Raw genomic sequence first — 20,757 nt, forward strand, 5'->3', positions numbered from 1 at the left:
ATAATTTCGTTTACAGAAACGAGGAAGTCGGAATGAAGCTTTTTTAAAATCCAATCGTTTGAATTATTTTACCCGAGGCGACTATAAATTAATATTATACTCAATATCGTGCAATGGTTTCCAGAATACTAATTAGGCGACGTTCACTTTTCTTGCTAGATGTCTTTGTCACCCCTGGGAAAAATTTTAATGGGGGATTCTAGAGGCCAAAATAAGACGAAAATCATGAATACCAATTTGTTGATAAAGGCTTCGTTAAACAGTTATTAACGTTTAAAGTTCCGACCGTACTGAATTTTTTTCTAGAAAGTGGGTAGGATTTTGGGGTATATATAATGACCAAAAATGATTGTAATTGACCCCCGCAACCGAAAATAATTTTTCCAGAACGATTTGAAATTTTTGAATTTAATTGTTAATAACTTTTTAACGAAGCCTCCATCAACAAATTGGTATTCTTGATTTTCGTCTTATTTTGGCTTCCAGAATCCTCTATTAAAATTTTTCCTAGGGGTGGCCGAACACCCTGTATAGGGAAAAATACTTACGTGTTCGACTGGCAACGCTATATCGCATTTATACGTGCCTCGTCGTCTGACTATTAATGACTGAATTCCCTTTAAACTTCTATGCTATACGCTATACATTATTAACCGCTAGCGCTGAAATCGATTCACCGATCTAACCATCCACAGTAATTCGAAATTGTTTGCGTCTCCAGCAGTGTTTGAAATATTTTCAGGAAAATTTCATCTTAGGTACGAATCATGTATCGTTGCCAAGGCAACCGCAGAATTTCCATGGAACGTTCCATTGTGGTTTCGCCCTTGGCGTTCGTGGCACGTTGAAATGTAATTCAGAAATTTTCGAGTTCCACGAGCATCGGGTGCGCGAAGGTAGCGCAGACAAGAGCCCGCGATATCGCAATCTCTCGAAACGGATCGGCTGACGAGGGACACGGAGGCAATCGATAAGGTCTGTCGTCCTCCGTAACCACAAATCAATGCGGACGTAGAGGCCCCTCCATCGTAAGGGCCATTAAAGCACGTTCTCCATAAAATATTTTATCCGGTTTGCGGATCGATTTGAAATCCGTAGAGTGCCTCGGTCCCCGGCTCCGTATCTACCCCGGCGTTCTCTCCCGGAGTCGAGATCTGCTCCGAGCGGCCTTTTTCGGCGCACCAAATTCATAAATAATGGCTCAAGACCGGCCCTCCCTCGTGTATCACGGCCTGAATTTGTAGTCTTTAAACCTTTTAAGGTTTTTGCGATCGGGACGCGCGCCCCGTCCTCGTAATCGCCCGGTGGATCCTCCGACTCGATCGCGGCTAAAGCTAGATCGGCCACGGGACATGGTTCGAACGATCAGTGACCTCCACGGTGAACGCATTCCTTGACACACGTATCGCCACTTTGACCAACATCCCATCCACGCAACGAGATTTCGTCGTCCGCTCGCTGCACCGCGATGGATCGAAACTCGCGACCATATTGCAGCATTCGATTGTCACGCGTCGATCGACGTACGAACATTGTGGTTTTAATACTTGTTTAAAAGTATCGGCCCATATCACTTTTTTTAACCTATTTTCACTTTACGAGGAAAATAAATTTCGTCAATATTGCAAATTGGGAATTTTAAATTTCAATTGAATTATTTTACTTAATGTTTATTTTTACCAAATTGGTAAATTGAAATCAACTTTCCTTTAAATTTAAAAAGTACTTTAAGGATCGTGCATGACACTGATGTCGCATGGATTCGATTTTGCTCCATTTTTTAATTATCGTTGAATTCGAAATTTCCGGTCATTATCATCGTTGATGGATTGATCGAGGTTACGCAAAATGACCACCCAGGTCTCCAGATTTCTCCAAGAGATTTCTTTTCGCGGGCATATTGAAAATAAGAAGTCTTCGCTCATCGATCAAGAACAGCTGATGATATGAAAGCACGAATTACGAATGCATTGTGCGGTTTCGCATAAAATATCCGTGCAGCTGTTCGATGCGCAGTCAGAAAATGACTACGGCCATATATTGACACTTAAGACAGCGTGTTTGGGCAGTGTGACGTTCGAATAATTACATAAATTTCATCCTTTGATATAGTAAATTTTGTCAGAAAATTATACTTGTATAATAAATACAAATTGTATTTAAAAAATTACGTGCGATCTTTGGATGCTCAAGATTTCAATCAATTACATTTCCTTTTAAAATTTCGTCGTGAAATCTTTTCGATTCAACGTGCTTCCCAAAATATACACAATTACAAATCAAAATGTGTTTAGCATTGTACACGATTTTAATAATACTCTCTTTAAATGTTTCAATCCTCCATTTACTTATTCGAACGGTCACCCAACATCGATGACAGAAACAAAGTTCTAATTTTTTTTTCTAAAAATGTGTAACGATCGTTGGTTAATAAGCAGTCCTAAAACGCTTCGTCACAAACGCGTCGCGTACAATTGGATTCGACGCGCGGTCTTCGTCGTGTTATACTATAACAGCCGACAAAGTTTCTTCCTCCTCTTTCGAAAGAAATCAAAGCACACGTTCGCCGCGTCAAAACTCTTACCACTATCCGTGACAGACTTTCCAACATCTCCGACTCGTCCCCTGTTTTCCTTGTTTAAATTATTTCCTTCCACTCTCTCGCTGTCGCGGCGCATTGTATGTAGAGCCGTGCAAGAACAGGTAGACTGTAGAGATAACGGTAGTGGCCACTGACAAAGCTGACAGCTATTTCTTTGAGGCTCGTTCCTACGTCTGTCTTCTTCCTACCTCGCGACGTTCTATATTCTATTGTAAATAAGAACCGCGTCGAAACGACGTATCTATACTAGTTACACGCGAACGTTGGCCGGAGAGAGTCTCGATTCAAAAATCATTTTAAAAATCCTTTTAACCAGAGACTCGTTTCACGCGCGACTCATTATTACTTTCTACGGCGTCGCGATTCACGTTAGTTCTGGCTACGTTCAAACTCGCCGCTATTATTTCGACCATCATGGCGGTGACACGCGAAACGTGAGGAAATCTCCCTTTCGTTCGAGGCGTTCGCGTCGAAAGGATCTTGAACGGATCATCGTCGCGACAGGAATGTTAATGTTTCTGTAATTCATAAGCGCGTCGAGTTCTTTTATCAATTTAACACGTCGACTCGATCCTCTTATTCAAAATCTCAAACACGGCCATTTGTCAGGATTTCTATGCACCTTCGTGCTTACAATTAGCCAGATTTGCTCTTTCGCTTTTATCGAGCTCCGTAACGACTCCGTTAATTTGCAATCCAGCAAACAGTCGTTGGACGAGTTAACGGATCGCGTATTTAACCGTGTTTACATTAATTTTAATACGTTTTGTTGCATCTCGGGAGTTCGTACCGTTGCTAAAATAAGTTTGGAACGACGCGTCGGAGGGAATAGAGTCTCCCGTTCGAAAATCGAGAACTGGTTTCGAGATCAGCCGGGATAAGAGAAGTTTCCAAGGCAGTTTTAAGAACGGACGAGCTTTCGTCGTGGTAGCGTTATTCGTCCGAAAGCTGTCGGTGGGTTCTTCAGGCCGTGCCGCGCGGTAATCCTATACGTCTTGAGAAACTGGTTTCCGCACGACGTGTTGCGGGTAGCGCGCAAAACAAATTAATAACAAGAACATCATAACCGCGGCCCCAAGGCTGCCCAAGACGCTCACGAGCCGCAGCTGCTATACCGGGTGATCCTTGGCTATTGTTGCCAGCGAAAGAAAGTCTTACGCGCCCGGCGAGATCTTCTCGGGATACTTACACGATCATTTAATCTTTCGCGTGGTCATGTTACTGTTTTCCAACGTTACTTTTTACGATTCCACCGCGTAAAACCCATGGCAGTGAATTTTACTTGGAACGCGTGAAGCATGAAACACGACCTTCTCCGAGGCTAACGAAAGCTGGACGATGTTAGAAAAATATAGTCTTGGAACGACTGGGAATAGCATTAAAAGCGAACGTTAGTTGATAAAAGAAAACGTCTTGACCCAGTGTCCCAGAAGAGCAGAACTTTGATCTAGAATAACAACGTGGGACAGATTAGAAATTTCTGTAATCGATGTTGAGTAACGTTTATGTAGAAATAGTGCAATAGTTTAACAGTAGTAATACATACTCGATATATGCTTGAGTCATCGACGTATTCGAATCAGAAGTCATTCGTGTCGAGTCCCACTTATCTGGGAGTTGATTCTATTGTTTCTCGCGAATGTGCTTTATATACGGTCCTGTGAGTCTAGCGGTTGTCCTTATCGTGTCTTTCGGTCCTGCAACAGTGGTTGCAATCGTGACCTATATGTTCAAGGTTATCTGTATCGAAGACTCTGACTACGAATGGTCAGGATTGGCTACTTCCGTTTCGAAGCGACCGTAATTCTGTTTGGTGGGTTCTGAGTGTGCTGTAGATTGTGTTCTACAATTTTTGCGTGGTAGGACTCGTATTCTGTGATCATCAGGTTCCGATCGTGTGGTCCCCGGATAATAAATATTAGGTTGGCTTTCATCTATATGGAATTCTTCGAGTTTATACTGGTTAGGACCGTGTCATGTTTCGTACATTAAAAATAGTAGGTTTATTTTTATCCAAATCTAAAATTTTTATTATATTTCATCTTACACATCTTAGGTATCTTCTTGTAAAAATTTTCCTTCTTTGAGAAGTTTCACATATTCGTTATTGAAAGTTATTATTTCGTTTCTCTTCCAATTATGCATCAAGTAAAATAATTATTCTCAGTTCGATTATATTCCTTCGTCCAAGGGATACAAGTTTTTTGTTTGTTTGAGGCAGCAAAGCGAATTTTACGGATAAAATAACGACTCGATGAGGCAACTCGTACGCCCTACGACTATCAATACGTCGCAATTAGGTCACGTTACACGCCTATTCCGCGTTATGCACGTACACCGATCCAGATATTTTTTCGCTAGAGAACTGTCCGTGTTGCACGCGCGAAGCCTTAAGGCGATACGAAATACCGAAGGCTGTGTCGCTCATTATTGACAGCAATTTTAACGGCAGCAGTTTAGTTAGTATAATAAACTGACCAGGATCGAACGAAAATCGACTATTAAGTAAAATAAATACTGCCTCGCCTCTTGCATCGATCTGCGTTAGGGATAATTACGACGCAATCGCTTCTGTTATTATTTATGTTTATGCAATGAGCTCATGACAGTCACGAATCAATTGTAAGACAACTTATGTTATAATAAAGACATGTACACGTTCTGGTATATATATATTCAAACAAAAAACACTTATTTTACAATTTATTTCCATTTTTGTTGCACTGAAATAACACATCCCAATTGTTGGATCGATTTTGTCAAAATTGTGGGATAAATTCGAGAAAGAGGAACAGTTTACGAACGAATTAAAAATTTTCCATCACGGAGCGCCGAGTGAAAAGGGTCGTTAATCGAGTCTGGCTGGAGGTTTAATTATATTCGTTAGGATATTTCAGTCGAGTCATCGATTCGACGGGTTATTATCTATCAGAGATCGATCACAATGCTAAAAGGATACCGGCATCGCGATAGAGAGCTTTTAAGAGGTACATTCTTCTCGCACTGGGTGCAATCTACGGCTCGACGTTTCAAGGTCAGCGGTGGCCGCCGATGGCAGGTCAAGACGATCTTTACTTTTCAGGACAACAATGGCTGAGTCACGCGATATCGTATCTGGCTGATACACGACTCACGGAATTATTAACGGCCAAGCACGCTATCGTGATTGAACGTGTACCATGGATGCGTCCAGACGGTGCGTTTTCGCTGTTTATTTACCTATAATGACTCGTGTTTGGCAGCAACCGATCCCAAAGACCTTTTATCGTTTTCTGTATCGGATCCGCGTGCGTTGTAAAAACGAGTCGCGCGCGTCGGTGGGGAATTATTTTATTTGAGGAAGTTGGATTATTTCTATTGCGTCAGCGGGTTAAATGGATCAAAACAAATCTTTCGATTCGATATTCTGGACTTAACGTTATGTTCAGCTGTGGCCAAGCTGATAATACAGGGTGTTTGACCAACCCTGGGAAAAATTTTAATGGGGGATTCTAGAGGCCAAAATAAGACGAAAATCAAGAATACCAATTTGTTGATGGAGGCTCCGTTAAAAAGTTATTAACAATTAAATTCAAAAATTTTGGAATCTACAATGTCAGAACCAAAAGTTTGATGTTTCCTGTTTGGTTCACTCTATTCGACCCAGTCAGGATTTTCATTTGTTTGACCAATATTTAAAAACGTTATTCCAAGGAACATTGCACGAAAAAGGGTCCATGAACTCCAATTAGACTACCAAAAAAGATCCGTGTAAAATAAAGGTTAAGAATCGCCGATCTACCGCATTTAATAATGCGGGTGTTTAAATAAATTTAAATTAATGTTGAATATTTGGGAAGTATTGGATTATTTTTAACCCAAAGATGGGTTGCTCGAACTTGTTTCCTCTACCGTTTTTCGTAAACAATCGGCTGTTGTTGACACGGCCATGTTTTCGAAGAAGGTAGGGGACACAGGGAAACGTTGACACCATTAGGTGATTTGCATGTGATCGATTCGAATCTGGGCGTACGTCAAAAGGGGGAAGCCGCGTACAAATCGAATGTTTACGCAGATGATCCTGGGTCGTGCGGTTTGAACTACATTTATGCATGCAGCAGACCGAACATAAGAGTTTTCGTTCCGCCGCGTGGGCTGGGTGCGGTAAAAACAATATTAAATGTCTCAATGCGTTTGCAGCAATGTAAAGAGAGCATCGTATCCATATATTTGACCATATTTCGCCTCACTCATTGAAATATTCTTACTCTGCTGGCAGAAATTGATAAAAAATATAAGTCGCATTTGTATGCACGCAAAATGTAACCCGACCGAGTTGCAAAAATAATCGTCGGAGAAATTTTGAACACCTTCCTATATAAATGTGTTTGTAACTTCACATTTTTATTTTACTTACGGCTCGATAAATTACTGGTACACGAACACAAATTAAACATATTTATGTTCATTATTTTGTTTCGGTGATTCTGGTTGCAAGCTGTTGCAGTGTACTTAATTTCACTCAGCTGTTTGCTATCGAAGCTACATATCTCACGTATGAGATTACTGGTTTCTTTAATATTGCATGTATCATTTTAGATTATATTTTACACAAAAATAGTTTGTGTTTAACGTGCCCGATACATCGATAGTTTCTATTCGAAGCATTAATTATGGCCTACATGCAAACAGGAATGGTAGATACGTATTTCATATATATTGATCTTGTTAATTCTAACTCTTTGAGGAACACCTGCACGTGGAACATTTGCCTACTAGGAAAACATTCCAAAGGATACACGAACACCTGCGGGACACTGACTCATTTTGAAAATGTACTTCGATCTGCAGTAGACCTAGAATTGTCATATTAGTGATTTTGGATCATTCCAAAGAACGTTGGTATAGAATTTATTTTCATTGCTTTGCACGTCGAATTCACCCTCGAAGTTGTGCCTGTATGATTGGATACACCCTATATAGAAGGCATCAGCGCGGAATTCTGTCCTCCCGCGAGTGCTGGTTCGATGACCCATAAAGTCCACGATAAAAGCAGTCATCGAGAGACAGGCTCGCTAATTTCTGCTACTCGGAGACCCTGGACGTGCGTTAATATTTTCAGTTGACTATCCTCTCGGGGCTCGTTCGAGAAGGACGAGAGATTTCGAACGGGAAGGAAAGGACGATCGGTCGTGCGTGCCACCTGGAACGAAGAGTTCTCAGGGGATATTTGCATGCGACACGATGGCAGAATGCGGCACTGCTCGCTGCTCGACACCGATTCCCTTTCGGTTCTCCCTTTTCTCCTTTTGCGACGTTTATTTATCTGCTTCACCGGGGCCGGCCGAATCCTTTTAAGGAGGCATTCTCATTTGACGGGTGAAAAAATCAACTTCTTTTTTCGCGATGTTCTCTCAAAGTTCAACCGTTCGAAAATATTTTCCTAAATTATTATACCGAGATTCAAAGAAAACACCGAGACAATACGATTTGCATAGAACAATCGCTAGAAATAAAACTAAAGATTAATAATCGTAATTTGAATTCATTAATTTAGCAAACAGCGACAATTGTAATCTAATATGGCTATTTTCTGAACAAACATTAAAATAAGCGTTGTGAAATATGGTTGACAATCGTGTATTAAAATCTGGAGTTTTCTTTTTCCACTTGCCGATGGGAATACACCTTTAAAGCCATTTTTGGCGGCCGCGGAATTTCAGCAAGGACGAACACGTGCTTATGAAAATACGAACGATAGGACGGAGTCCAGCTGGGGGTAACGGACGCGGAACGGTCGTCCACGTCGAGCAGCTTCGTTAATTATTCTAATTAGAGGCGAGCCGGTCTGGCCTTTCGACGACCCTTATTTCGTTGCGCGACGCGGACGTCGAAACCATTTTCGTGCCGGGGAACTCGTCGCGACTGAAAACGGTGATCGATGTGGGTTCACGCGGCGGCCTTGGCGAAAGTTTACCAATGTTATGGTTGGATAGAAATTGCAATATCACGGTGAAAGTAGCGATACAAGAATTATCTGTCGTACCGAAGTTTGACGCAGTAACGAACACTTTAAACGTTTTTGAATTTGGTCATTCTTGGTAAATTTTGTTTCTGATAAAAGTGCGAAAGCATAGAAAAATTTTATAGAAATATCCAAGGCTTTCTGAAGTTATCATTGACTGTTCGTGAATTACCATCTAATAAATATTAAAGTACAATATGAAGTACAATGTAAGAAATTTTAAACGAAAGTTGTATCGTACACCAGTCGTATAATCAATAGGAATCGTTAAAACTTTTTTAGGTAAATAGTGTCAAAGTAAATTTCAAAATAAACGTAAAAGAAAGCATAAATTTTAATAGTTGATATATTCATCGGATAGAGAATGAAATGCCCTTTAAAACGAGCGTTCAAACAAGTTGATAGCTTTATTAAAAAATCGATGCGATGGTTAGTTCCGGAGATATAAGGGTTCGAAGCGTTTGTTTACGTTTCATTGTTGACGTCGCGAGGTCATTGATCGCGCACGTGACCGTAGTAAATAGTACATACTACGTCACTCAGTCACGACTCACGTGTGAGAGTGAGGTCCGACGCGACGAATTAGAAAAATTGCCCCTTTACATAAATTACGATATTTCGTAAACGGAAAGTCGGATCGCCAAAAACCAAAAACCCTTTTAAAGGAGAACCTTTGCCGCTTCTAACAGTGGCTCAATTATACAAAAAGCACTAGTATTTTCGGAACTGCATGCGTCTAAAGTTTAACAATTTTTAATACCTATTAGACAATGCTAACCAGAATTTGATATCAAATTTTGTCCAGTTTTTTTTACAAAAGAAACATAAATCGTACAATCGGTTAAATCATCAGTTGTAGTTAAACAATAAGAATATAAGTGAATATTGAAAGATTCATTGTACGTGTACTATAAGAAAAGTCGTGAAGTTAAATGGCGCTAAAATAACATTGTACGTTAGAAATTCTAAACGAAATTTTAGAAACGTTCGTGATAGGTTTAGCGTTAAGCAGGTGCATTGTTTGCTGGCATTACGCACCTTGCACCGCCCTGAGGACGCACCGAAGAAGAATACCCGGGGGTTTCGAAGAAAGCGAAGCTCTCAGGAATAAGCACCCCGATAATCGTCGAGTCGGATCTTCCCTGATATCGGCTGATTCGTTTCGTCGGCGCGGAAGATTCAGCCAGCAGCGTCGAAAAAGAAGAAGGTGAGAGAACCAAAGAGGGGGGTGGGGGGAACGAAGAAGGAGAAGAGCCGAGAAGAAGGAGCATTATGGCGTACGCGGCGATTCAGCCGCGATAACTTTAACGCACGTGGAATGTCGGAGTCGCCGAGTAGGCAATTATAACTCCGCGTCCCGATCCTGGGGCCCGATGCACTTTACAGGAGAAAGGGAAGCGGACAAAGAAGAAATCAACAGGTTGGAGGGCGAACGAGTGGAAAAAGAAGAGCGATGTTTTTTATGGGAACGCCAGCAGATAGGTAGTGAATGTTCTCTACGATTAATGGTTGTTACCCGCGAGTTTTTGATAGCGCAGCTTTGACAAAAGTTGTGTTCCATCGAGCGCCGCGCGGTAAATTTCACCGGAAAGTGTTCGAGCCTTCGACAGAACAATCTCTTAATCCGAATACCTCCGTGTATCGTGGCAACGTCGTGGATCAAAGTTCTCCTAGACTGGAACGTTCACCTCTCGAGAATTTCCTGATTCCGCAGCCCGTGGAATATTCATGTACAGATTACACGGTAGATTTACTCGCGAATAGTTGGACATTACAAACGAAAGTATCTCTCAATTAAGAATTAATTGCGGACTTGGATCGAAATCGTTGCGAAACTGTATCCCTGTACACGGGGTAGATAAACTTCCTAAGCCTCGTTTCCATACCTGTACATTTTTTAGCGACGTACTAAAATTTTCTTCACTCAGGTCATCGTAACGGTAGCTCGGAATATGCGATTTGTTTCTCTCTTTGGTATCGAGAATATTTAATTGATATCTAAAAAAAACTCGACCATCGTACGCTGATCCTAACGGGTTCTAGGCTCGATTTGAAAATAATTCGTACGGTAATTGAACTAGTCCTGAGCGAATCAGGCGATGCCCTTCATAAATATCCTCCCGCGTTATCGCGTGAGAGTGCGCGAACACGAGCAGCCCGTAAGTAAAGGGAGCACGATACGAAACGCGTTGTTAATGCTCATGCGGTCCGCGGGCATTTGTACGCGTCTGTACGCGCGGGATAACGTTCAGAGGTCCGATACGTGCACCCAGGAGAGCCCGTGCTCGAGGATGCTGCGGGAGAGTCCGCGTGCAGGATCCATTAGCACAAGAAGATAGCAAGGACGTGGAAGGAGGCACTGACCGAAATGAGCCAGCCCCGGAATGCGTTATTCACGGACGACCGATAAAATCCCACTGCCGGAGGTCCTTACGGCCGCCGATTACCGTTAACGTCCAACCTACAACGCCGAACAACCGCTTCTAAACTCGCTTTTAAACACTTAGAAATACGATCCTGCGAACCAAGGATGAACACACGGAGTACCGGTCTCTCTGTGCTGTGGACTCCGAGCCTAACCGCTGGATCCTTCGATGTTTTGGCCACTTAATCCTTATTAGGTTAACGGGAACTTTCTTCTTATCGTTGAAGATAAAGCTTGTTGAATTAACATCGGTAACGTTGTTGAACATTTAAGTATTTTCCATGGACCGTTTGAAAAAGTATAATATTACGTTGGGGGAAAAGATTTCCTATATTTTTCCTAGATGACTGTAGTAATATATATCTCGTAAAGTATTGATCAAACAAATCGAGACTCGTGCTCGTTGGAAAAGTGACAATAGACACTAAAAGAAATTCTTTTACAGATTTTTGGTTGGTCGATTCAGTTGCGAGTTATAAGGTGTAAAAGATGGAAGTTAGCAAAGAGAAAATCCAATTTTTTACGACGAAAATGATAGTCGAACGGTTTCGAAAATTTTTGCGTCAGTTTTACCAATGTATCGAGTGAAAATATTTTTCTGGTGCATACTAATTTTCGGATAAGCGTCGGAAAATATAGTAGGCGTGTGCAACTTTCTTGAGAGCACCGACGTAAAATTTGAATAAAATATTGCAGCAGAGAAAAGCTGTCGGACGACTTGCACTCTGTATACTTAGCAGCGAAGATTTATCGCCGTCTGCCATCTTAAATTTTATGGCCAGTGCACGGAATATCAACGCACGGGCAATTATTTAGCTGTCGGGAAATTATTTTCGTCGGTAATTTTAAATTATTAAAAGCATGAATACGAAAGCGTACCAGATATTAACGTAATATAGTCGAATTATACTAACGAATCGTAATTCCGAGCCATCGGTTGGTATTTTCGTATCTCGATATTCGACGCAGTAGACTGACAATGAATCCTCGGAGGAATGCGAGTAGATCAACGATTTTCTCGATCGGGAAAGGAACGAGCGTAGGTGGAAATGCACAGAGAAAGTGCAATAAATTATTTCGCTAATCCGAGGGGTTGGTTGTTCGTCTCGATGGGTGGGACGGAAATTAATGTAGCTAAAGTTTGTGGGTAGACGGATGAATGGTTAATATAAATGTTAATGCAGTCTCAAGGCACCTGAGAGAGAATAGGTCATTGATCGACGTGTAACGATTAAGGGTAGGTCGAATTTCCAGGCCATTTTTGTTTGTCGAAGCCTCGACAAAACGTCTCTTCGTGCGAGGAATTTGCATGTTTCCGTTTGTCCCATTGTTTTGAAACAGTACAACGAACGGTTACAAAACAACTTTGTACAATTTTTATACAAAATCTCGTTTGCTCGACGTTAATCCCCCCTCTTGATCGTCTCTCGTGCTCGAGCAGGTCCTCGAAACGAGCTTGCTAACAAGCAATTAAATTAGGCCAAAGGTAACCGCGATTATTCGTCGACTAAATTCGTTGTTGTTCTTTTTGTTTCAGGTGAGTTCACGGGCGTCAGGCCCGACCGGATCCGGGACTGACCTCAAGGAAGGACGGTAATGCACCGTGCCCCGACAGATAACCATCGGTGTTCGTTAGCAGGCCCGAAAAACCGACACTTAAAAACAAAACGGCCCGGTGGTCGCGCGCTCTTCGTGGAACAGGCGCTCGAATATGTCTGCATATAACGCTTCGCCCGGGGGGAAAACGAGTCCAGCAGAACGACAGTGGTTCGTTTGCTTGTGTGATATGGGCCTTAGATCGAGAGGGTAGATTAACCGGGGGATACACATGTCAGGTTCAGATTGACGCGATTCCATTTTAACGAATTATCTTGACCCTATCGGGCAAGAATAACGGAAGGATCACGTCTCGTTTCTCTTTTCTCTTTTCGAGAATAGTTCATACGTACGGCGATCCTCGTTTTTCTTCCGGGGGAATTCGGCTGGTAGATCTTGTCGAAATACCAAGGGTTGAGCGTAGGTAGCCCCGGCGATGATAAGTCGAACGTTTCGTTTCGATGGACGGTGTTTTGTTTCACGGTTTTATGCATTGGCAAGTTCCAAGCGACGTAAGTATGGAACGATTACTGGTGTGTAATGTGCTTTTTTTTACAGTAAAAATATTGTAATTCGTGATTGTGGTTGAAGGAACTTTAACTGATCGAAATTAAGAAGTAGAATTATGTACCTCTCTTTACAAAGTTACTGGTTATTTTATATACCATGGTTGGGAGCTGAATAAAATTTATGATTGATTTTTTTAGAGAGTATTCTCGATTCACTGCCTCGAAATTAAAAGAGTTTCGTTAAAAGTCAACAGTTACAGTTGTTTAAATTGACCCAGTAACCGAAGCAGGTCGCGCTAAAAACGTCGACTAAAAGCAGAATTTTGTTGAAACTTGGCCGACGTAAATCAATTTATATGCACGTTTATAGAGCGCGTTCACGTTAAAATCAGCCGCGACCTGCATTTATGCAAATGCAAAACTGTCCACCGGTCGCGACACGCGTCTGCACTTAATTTATTTTTCCTCCGGGCAATTTTGCTGCGTACCGGCCAATTTTAAGCGAAGTCGAAGGAAAGGACTGCCCGCGGAGAAAGGAGGACTTGTTGAAAAATGAGTCTGAATAATTTTAATACTATGAATGAGATTTGGTTCGGAGAATAGTCGCGGGGAGCAAGATTGATCGGTGCTCTTCGGGTAAGGTGTACCGTCGAGTGCTCGTAACTAATCAGAAAGCGACGTGGACGAAGAAATTTGTCTACTCTCGAATCGTGAAGCGTCCCAATCGTATTATTTTAAAAAATTGCCTTTGAAAAAAACTGCTTTAGAATTATCGAGAGAAGAATAGAGACGAGTGACACTTAAATTTTGAAATTTAAACTAGTAATGAAATTTACACTAACTTCGAAAAACTGTTTTAGAACTATAGAGAGAGAAATAAAGACGAGAAACACTTAAAAACTAGCAGCTGAGAAATTTTAGAGAAATGGAAGAATTTTACACTCCTCTAAAGCTGTCTTTAACAAACTGCTTTGGAACAATCGAGAGAAAAATAGAGTCGAGTAACGATTAAATTTCAAGATTTAAATTATCGACTGAGAAATTTTACGGTAATTAAAGAATTTTATGTACGCTTCAGCGAAGCCTGTCGAAAGATTTAAAAGTCGAGGAGCGTCGCGAGGAGAGAAGAGAATAAAAGCGTACGGAGATCTCTTCGACACGGTGGAACGAGCCCGGTTGCGCTAACGCGAACCGAAATGCGTAAACGACGCCTTTTGAAAAAAAAAACGAGCAACTCCGCGACTTTCGAGTCGGCTAATTAACTTCCGACTGAACGAATCGGCCAACGTGGTAATCCTTTTCCTCGGCGATCGCCTGTCCGCGTCGCTCGAACCGTCATTGTGCCCGGACGACGGTTCGCATAAATCTTCGTTGCTCGGCGGTTCGTACAAAGTTTCGCGTCATAACTCGGATCCGTGTCGCGCTTCAGCGTCTTTTTCACCGGGTCCGCCATAGATTCGCCGCGTAGATAGCCCGGGCACGGAACCGGAGCTGACAGAACGCATCTCGGCCGCACGTTTTACAAGTTGTTTTACAACCCGGGGATACAACGCCACACGCTGAGAGACCCGCCAGGGACCTCCCTCTCTCCGTTGTTCGCGTAGAAGCGAGAATCGCCGCTCCCTTTTGTCCTGAACGCTGGACTCAACTTTTTTGGCCCGGCCACGAGCTTTAAAACGTCGTCCTGTCGACGCCTCCGCGACCTCGAAAGTTGCTCGTTCCCGGTGGACAGTTTCGCGCGACCGTAGAACCCTTTTACGCTTTCGCGTACACTCGCCGTGGAAAGTCGACGAAACTCCTCTTCTTCTACAAATATAACCAGAAAAACACATTGCAAAATTTATTATCTTTGGATTTTTAATTTTATTATTTTATCCAGCGATTTAATTTTGAATTAAAAATTATGTAGTGTTTGTGAAAGCGGTTAAAAACATTGCAGATTTATAGTGCAAAATCCTTCCAGACTCGCTGGCAATTTTCCAATTTCAGTAATGTAAATTTATTATTTTAGAATGTTATGAGAAATAATCAGTACACGTAGCCTGCATTATAGAAATAGGAGATTGCTCCGAAAGAATCTACGAAGGTTGATTTAGCACTTCACATCTAATTTAGTGAATGCAATGTTTTGAATCGCCTCTTGAAAACTCCTTGTGCGGCCAGATAATTGTGCAGTAACGTTCCAAAGTTTATTTTACGCTTGAGAATTAAGAAAAGAATCTTCGTAAACGTAGATTCGTAAACCCCTCGTTTCCAAGATACAGCCACTTTAGCTTCGTAGCAATCGTTTCTGTTTGATTTCTAATTGCATCGCATACATCGACTACGCGTTTCAACAATCTTCTCTCTACGAGAAGAAAATCAAACGAACACATTGATGCGTGTAGTTTCTTGCAAATCATTCTATCAAACTCTTGAAAGTTGTCAAGTGTGTCTCTTAATTCTTAAGCGTGTAGAGTATGCTCGAACATGTTTTAAAATTTTATGCAATCTCGGATTGAAACGTGATAGGAACGATGAAAAAAAGTAATGCGGTTAACATTCTCTTTATTTGTATGAATATTTACAAACGCGAAACGCTCGATGAACACTATAGTTTGGGGCGTTTTCTCCGGTTCAAGGTGTCTGTTCGCCGATGCAAATTACTGATATTACGAACGGCGCTGCATATAAAGGAATTCTAGAACACCATTTATTATCATACGTTCGGGATAAAGTCACGGCGGATCGAATATTTCATGAAACCTTATGGTCTTGGTTAATAATCTGTACGCGTTGTCTTCGAAAATCGTACACGTTTACAAACGGGTCGTTTCAGCCACCTGAATTCGTTTAAAAATTTGCGAAACAACTTACGAACGCGAAACGTAAAAACACGTGTTTTCAAACAGGGCCCGTTATAAAAGTTGCCAAGAAAAACGGAATAGAGTATTAAACGATCTCGAAACCGGTCGATCGAGTCTACGCTTTAGCGTTATGCTTTTATTACTGTTTCGAATGCGCGACAACAGAATATTAATCGCTACGAATGTTATTCGGTGTCTTAATTACGCTCGTGTTGTTTTCGTCCGTAATACAAATATAATTGATTCGAAAGTTTTCCATGTGGCAATAAGTAAATTGTAAATATTTGTGCAAGCAAACAGAATTTTCTCTTTCATAATGCGTTCGTTTCGTATTATCAAAAATTCGTTATTTCGTTTACAAAACAGAATGTATCTTTTATATTGCAAGCATTCGACAGTTTGCAAAATATTTTTACTCTAAGTTGAGCGAGTCACGATGGAACAGGATGTCTTCAATAATCTCGTTCACTGTTATAGTAATTGTAATGGAATAATACTTATTAAATAATTGGCGAAAAACACGACACGGTTGCAAAACAAACACGACTCGATTGGAAAAACAGTCTTAATGTAACGCAGTTAGAAAGATTTGACAAATGGCTCAGCTTCGTCTCTGTCAGTTTTCGTAATGCTAACACTTTCATTATCGGTTGAGTTTCGATCATTAGAGTAATTAAGCTATCACGGGCTTATATAATCGTGTCGCGTTTGGAATTCATAATCGAACGATAGGCGCCAAGCGTCCGATACTGGTAATACTGGATATTCCGGAATAAGCTCACTCTCACTTTGCATGTCGACACTTTAATCGATAGTCTAGCGTCCATCGATGATAAAAAGTGCACTGGTTCTCGGATCAGAGATGTCGCGATGCTCCGACAAAACGGAGCAAATGGAACGAAATAATAAATTCGAGACTGTCAGAATATATTTACGGAAAGAATCTGGGATCTAAAACGGACCGTAGCTTCTTTCTAAGCGAAAAAATAAATTTCTGTTTTGTTTTTTAAACGAAATCATGTATCTACAGAGTCTTGAAGGCGTGACTCTTCAAAAAATATGATAATGGATACTAACATTACTGCTGATACTGTTTGAAGTTTCTGCAAGCCATTTCTTTTTGTAAAATTGATCTGCGTTCAAATTAACAGATCTATCGTGCTTTCAGAGTAAAAAAGAAAAATTTATTTTTAACATTTCACAATTTTTACTGTAAGTTTAGTGCGATCAACCCTTAAAGTATCGTTTACTTTATTCGCCCCGAACAGCATTTTTTGTAAATCTAATGGAAGAAACCAACTGCAAAGAAGACGGTTGATGGGTATATTTTAATTCGCAGGGGACACTGCTCCCTCGAATAAACTTTTCAGTTTGAATGTACAGTGCATCGGAGCGGCCGTAAAAGAAGCAACGGGACTCGGTTTCCGTATTTCGATCGGTCGGCAGAAAGGGTTGTAAATCAAAAATGGGCACCTCGACAACAAACTATCCAATTTCGAGGGCACGCGGAACGAGTTTGTTGCTCAGAACAGACTTCATAGCGTAGTCGGGGAATTACGATGCGGTCGAACGGTACACGTGTACCGGCGTATGCGAGGAAGAGGCCGCCTCAATTATCAAGCTCGTTTGTAGCAACATTGTTTACAACGACTGGCCGCTGCAAGTATTTATCCGAGGGCTTATTCACCGACGGTTTTACAGCCCGTCCACGCACGAGCTTTACGTACGGTATAAAACTACGCGTACGTATCTCTTCGGAGAATAATTCTTCATTACTCGCGCGCGGCATACCTCTCGCTCGTAAAAGCGCGCGTACGATTCCCAGGCTAATATTTCATTAAGTACGGTAATAATGTTGCACGAGCACTAATCATTTAGGTGTTCGTTGTACAAATAGTTGGATCAACTGGAACACGCGTGGTTTCGCGGTTTTAATGACGTCGTAATATCATCGGGAAGAGGAGGCAACGATTACGGCCAGCCATAAATGTTCCTCTCGGGTTCGAGACATCATAGAGCCCGCGTTCTCGAACCCATTGTCTCATATCTGTTAACCGTATCGGGGGAAAAAACCGCGTCGTAGGGTTCTCAGGATCCTTAGCCAGGACCCTTCGGTTCGCCAAGGTCCTCGCCGCGGTCGGTCGGCTGTCGTCCATAGGGAAACGTGAAACGCGGCGCGTAGCCTGTCTCGGAATTCTCCTCCCCTCGCCTTCGTATCCTTCCCTATGCTGGATTCTTTTGTTTCCCGCCGCGGAACCCCAGTCGAGAGATCCTATCTGACGTAAATAATTATCCTGGATCCCGGCAGATGCCGCAGCCTCGCGTTCGACCGCAGCCCCGAAGGATCGCGGCGACCAACCTACGGATTTTCATTTTAATCGGGCGTCCCGTTCGATGCTGGTCAAACACGAGGGTAGATCGAAAACTTTGCCGCCTGACTCTTATATTGTTTATCAATTTGAGTGTGGATTGAAGACTTCGCCACTCAACGTGCAAACGTACTAAGAATTTGTGTGTTCGCGTTATTTAAATATCAGATCATCCCTTAAGTTCGTACCGAGGCTTCTAGAGAATATAGTGGAGTTTTACTTTTACGTTTACAATTATTTTCATTTTCAACCAATCGAGACATAGTCCATTTAAAAAGATTTCAGAAGGTCGATAGTTGAAATATTACCAGGGAAACCTGACCTCGCGAAAAATAATTACGTGTCTAGCGCAGCTGCCCTAAATCAGGCTACGAAGTTCTCGATTTGCCTAGTTCTAGAACGCTAGGGGTTGTTTTGGTATCGTCGAGGAGGAAGCGTGATCTGTTTTTTCGCGTTTATTCCACGGCAAGGATCTTGGTGATCTATTCGAACCACCACTTTGATCGAATCACGGAGAAATCTCATTCCGAGGAGATCGGTTAAGAACGCAAGGATGATCGGGAACGATCGAAAAGTGGCAGTTGTCAGCGGCAACCTTACAAAGGCATAATTTTTTGAGAATAATTATCTCCTTCCGAGCGTAAACGAACTCGATACGAACATTTTTATGGCTTGCGTGTAATCGATCGGCTAATTTTTGTTCTACTAAGAATGTTATCGTTGGAAGCGATGCATTTTGGAACGTATTACACTTGAGCTTGTTTCAGGTCGACGAGAAATGTGCATTCGATCGTGACAGCGACGAGAACTTCGATTTTCCGGACAGAACTTGCTGATTTTCTTTTATATACCTTGATTCCTTTGGGTCATACTGTGTATACAACCAAAATCAATAAGTTTCTATCAGTTTTTTCTAACTTCACTTGAAGCAGAGTTATAGCCCGATCAATTTACTAGATATATCCTGCACGTATGTTTATTAAATCGAATTAAAGTCGGAGTTGTTCTACGTATCAAATAGATATATCCGTAATAGGAAACTGGTCTATCATAAACTGCAATACAGCAAATATATTTATGACGACTATTTCGTTATTTCTAACGAGTTTTATTAATCTACATATAAAGTTTGTAATCGCGGATCATTTACACCCTGTCACTTAATGTTACGTCTATTCTTAGCTCTACGTGAATAAATTTCTATCGTATACAAGATTAAAGTCTTTCAAGCTTGTTCATACTTTCGCGCGATTCAAATTGTTTCCTCTCAATTTAACGAAAATTAACCACGACAAGTATTTATCCAAAGTTTGTTTACGGTGTTCGCTTTGAGGCGAACGGAAATATTCCTACGAGACGCAAAACTCGAAGCGCGATATACACGAAAAATAAAAATCGACAACCGGAGATTGTGCGTAACAAATTCTCCCGTAAATAACCGAGGTAATTTTCTAGTCGTTCCTCGAGGGTCTCCTTGTCCCCGATTCGATAAACAAATTACACGGTAAACGACGCGCCCCGTCTTGCTTTCTCGCGCGCGCGAATCTAATGTCACCCCAGGGGAAGCAATTTTCAGCGTTTCACTCACGACGCACGTTCCGCGCCTCTGGCCCTATTGTCTATCGTACGTGTGCGCGACAGAGGCGCAATTTATCCTCGAGAACGCTGTCACGATCAAAAAGAGGAAAACCCGTCTTCTCCTTTTCCATGCAGCTTCGCATCGATCCGACGAATTGCGAAATTTCGGAGACCCGACCAACTTGGCGCTCAAGATGGACGACGTCACGACTTCTGGTGAGTGGACAATTTTTCTTTCGTATTTAGTCTGTAAAGAAACTGACGATTTTTGTCAAACAATCGTTACAAATATGAGATATTAACTAGAAGTTATTGCACATCATTTAAAGAAAAAATAGCTAGAAAATTTATTCATAGCAATACATTAAAAGGAAAAGGTTAAATTAAATTTGAAAGAAGATTTGAAGTTCGTATGAATTTTTGCATTTTTTACATTTACATTGCACGTATGAGATATTAACTAGAAATTAATGTACATCATTTTGAAGGAAAACCAGCTAGAAAATTGATCGATAACACCACTTTAAAAGGAAAAAGATTACATTAAACTTGAAAGAGGATTTTAAATTGCGTTTGGCGGGGTGGAAGGTTCGTTTGAACGTTCGTTCGAAATTTATTTGATTCACGGCTCCGTCCGTGATCCGTAAATTATCCGCGTCGTTTCGCGGACTGTTCTTCTCGATCGGCGATAATTTATCGTGCTCGGTGGATCGACCTCGTTTCGCGCGACACTTCTGCCGATCTCGTACCCCCGTGCAACGGATCCAGAATCCTGGTTTGTACCCCGTAGCACCGTCTGTCGCTTGATTTACGATCACGATCGATCGT

The 20,757-nt window shown here is 41.6% G+C and overlaps 1 protein-coding gene across 3 annotated transcripts in view; it reads left to right on the forward strand.

The window, feature by feature from the left end:
- Egfr (epidermal growth factor receptor) overlaps positions 1–20,757 on the forward strand; it is a 182,079-nt gene that overhangs the window by 54,183 nt on the left and 107,139 nt on the right. Inside the window, exon 1 of one of the 3 annotated variants that reach the window (XM_076776492.1) lies at positions 19,600–20,145. The exons of the other annotated variants lie outside the window; for them this stretch is intronic. The gene's annotated coding sequence lies outside the window, so the exon portion shown is untranslated. Of the gene's footprint in view, positions 1–19,599; positions 20,146–20,757 lie in introns of those variants that run through there. 3 annotated transcript variants of the gene reach the window in all.

This window comes from Colletes latitarsis, chromosome 1, assembly GCF_051014445.1.
Source record: "Colletes latitarsis isolate SP2378_abdomen chromosome 1, iyColLati1, whole genome shotgun sequence".
Classification (NCBI taxonomy): domain Eukaryota; kingdom Metazoa; phylum Arthropoda; class Insecta; order Hymenoptera; family Colletidae; genus Colletes; species Colletes latitarsis.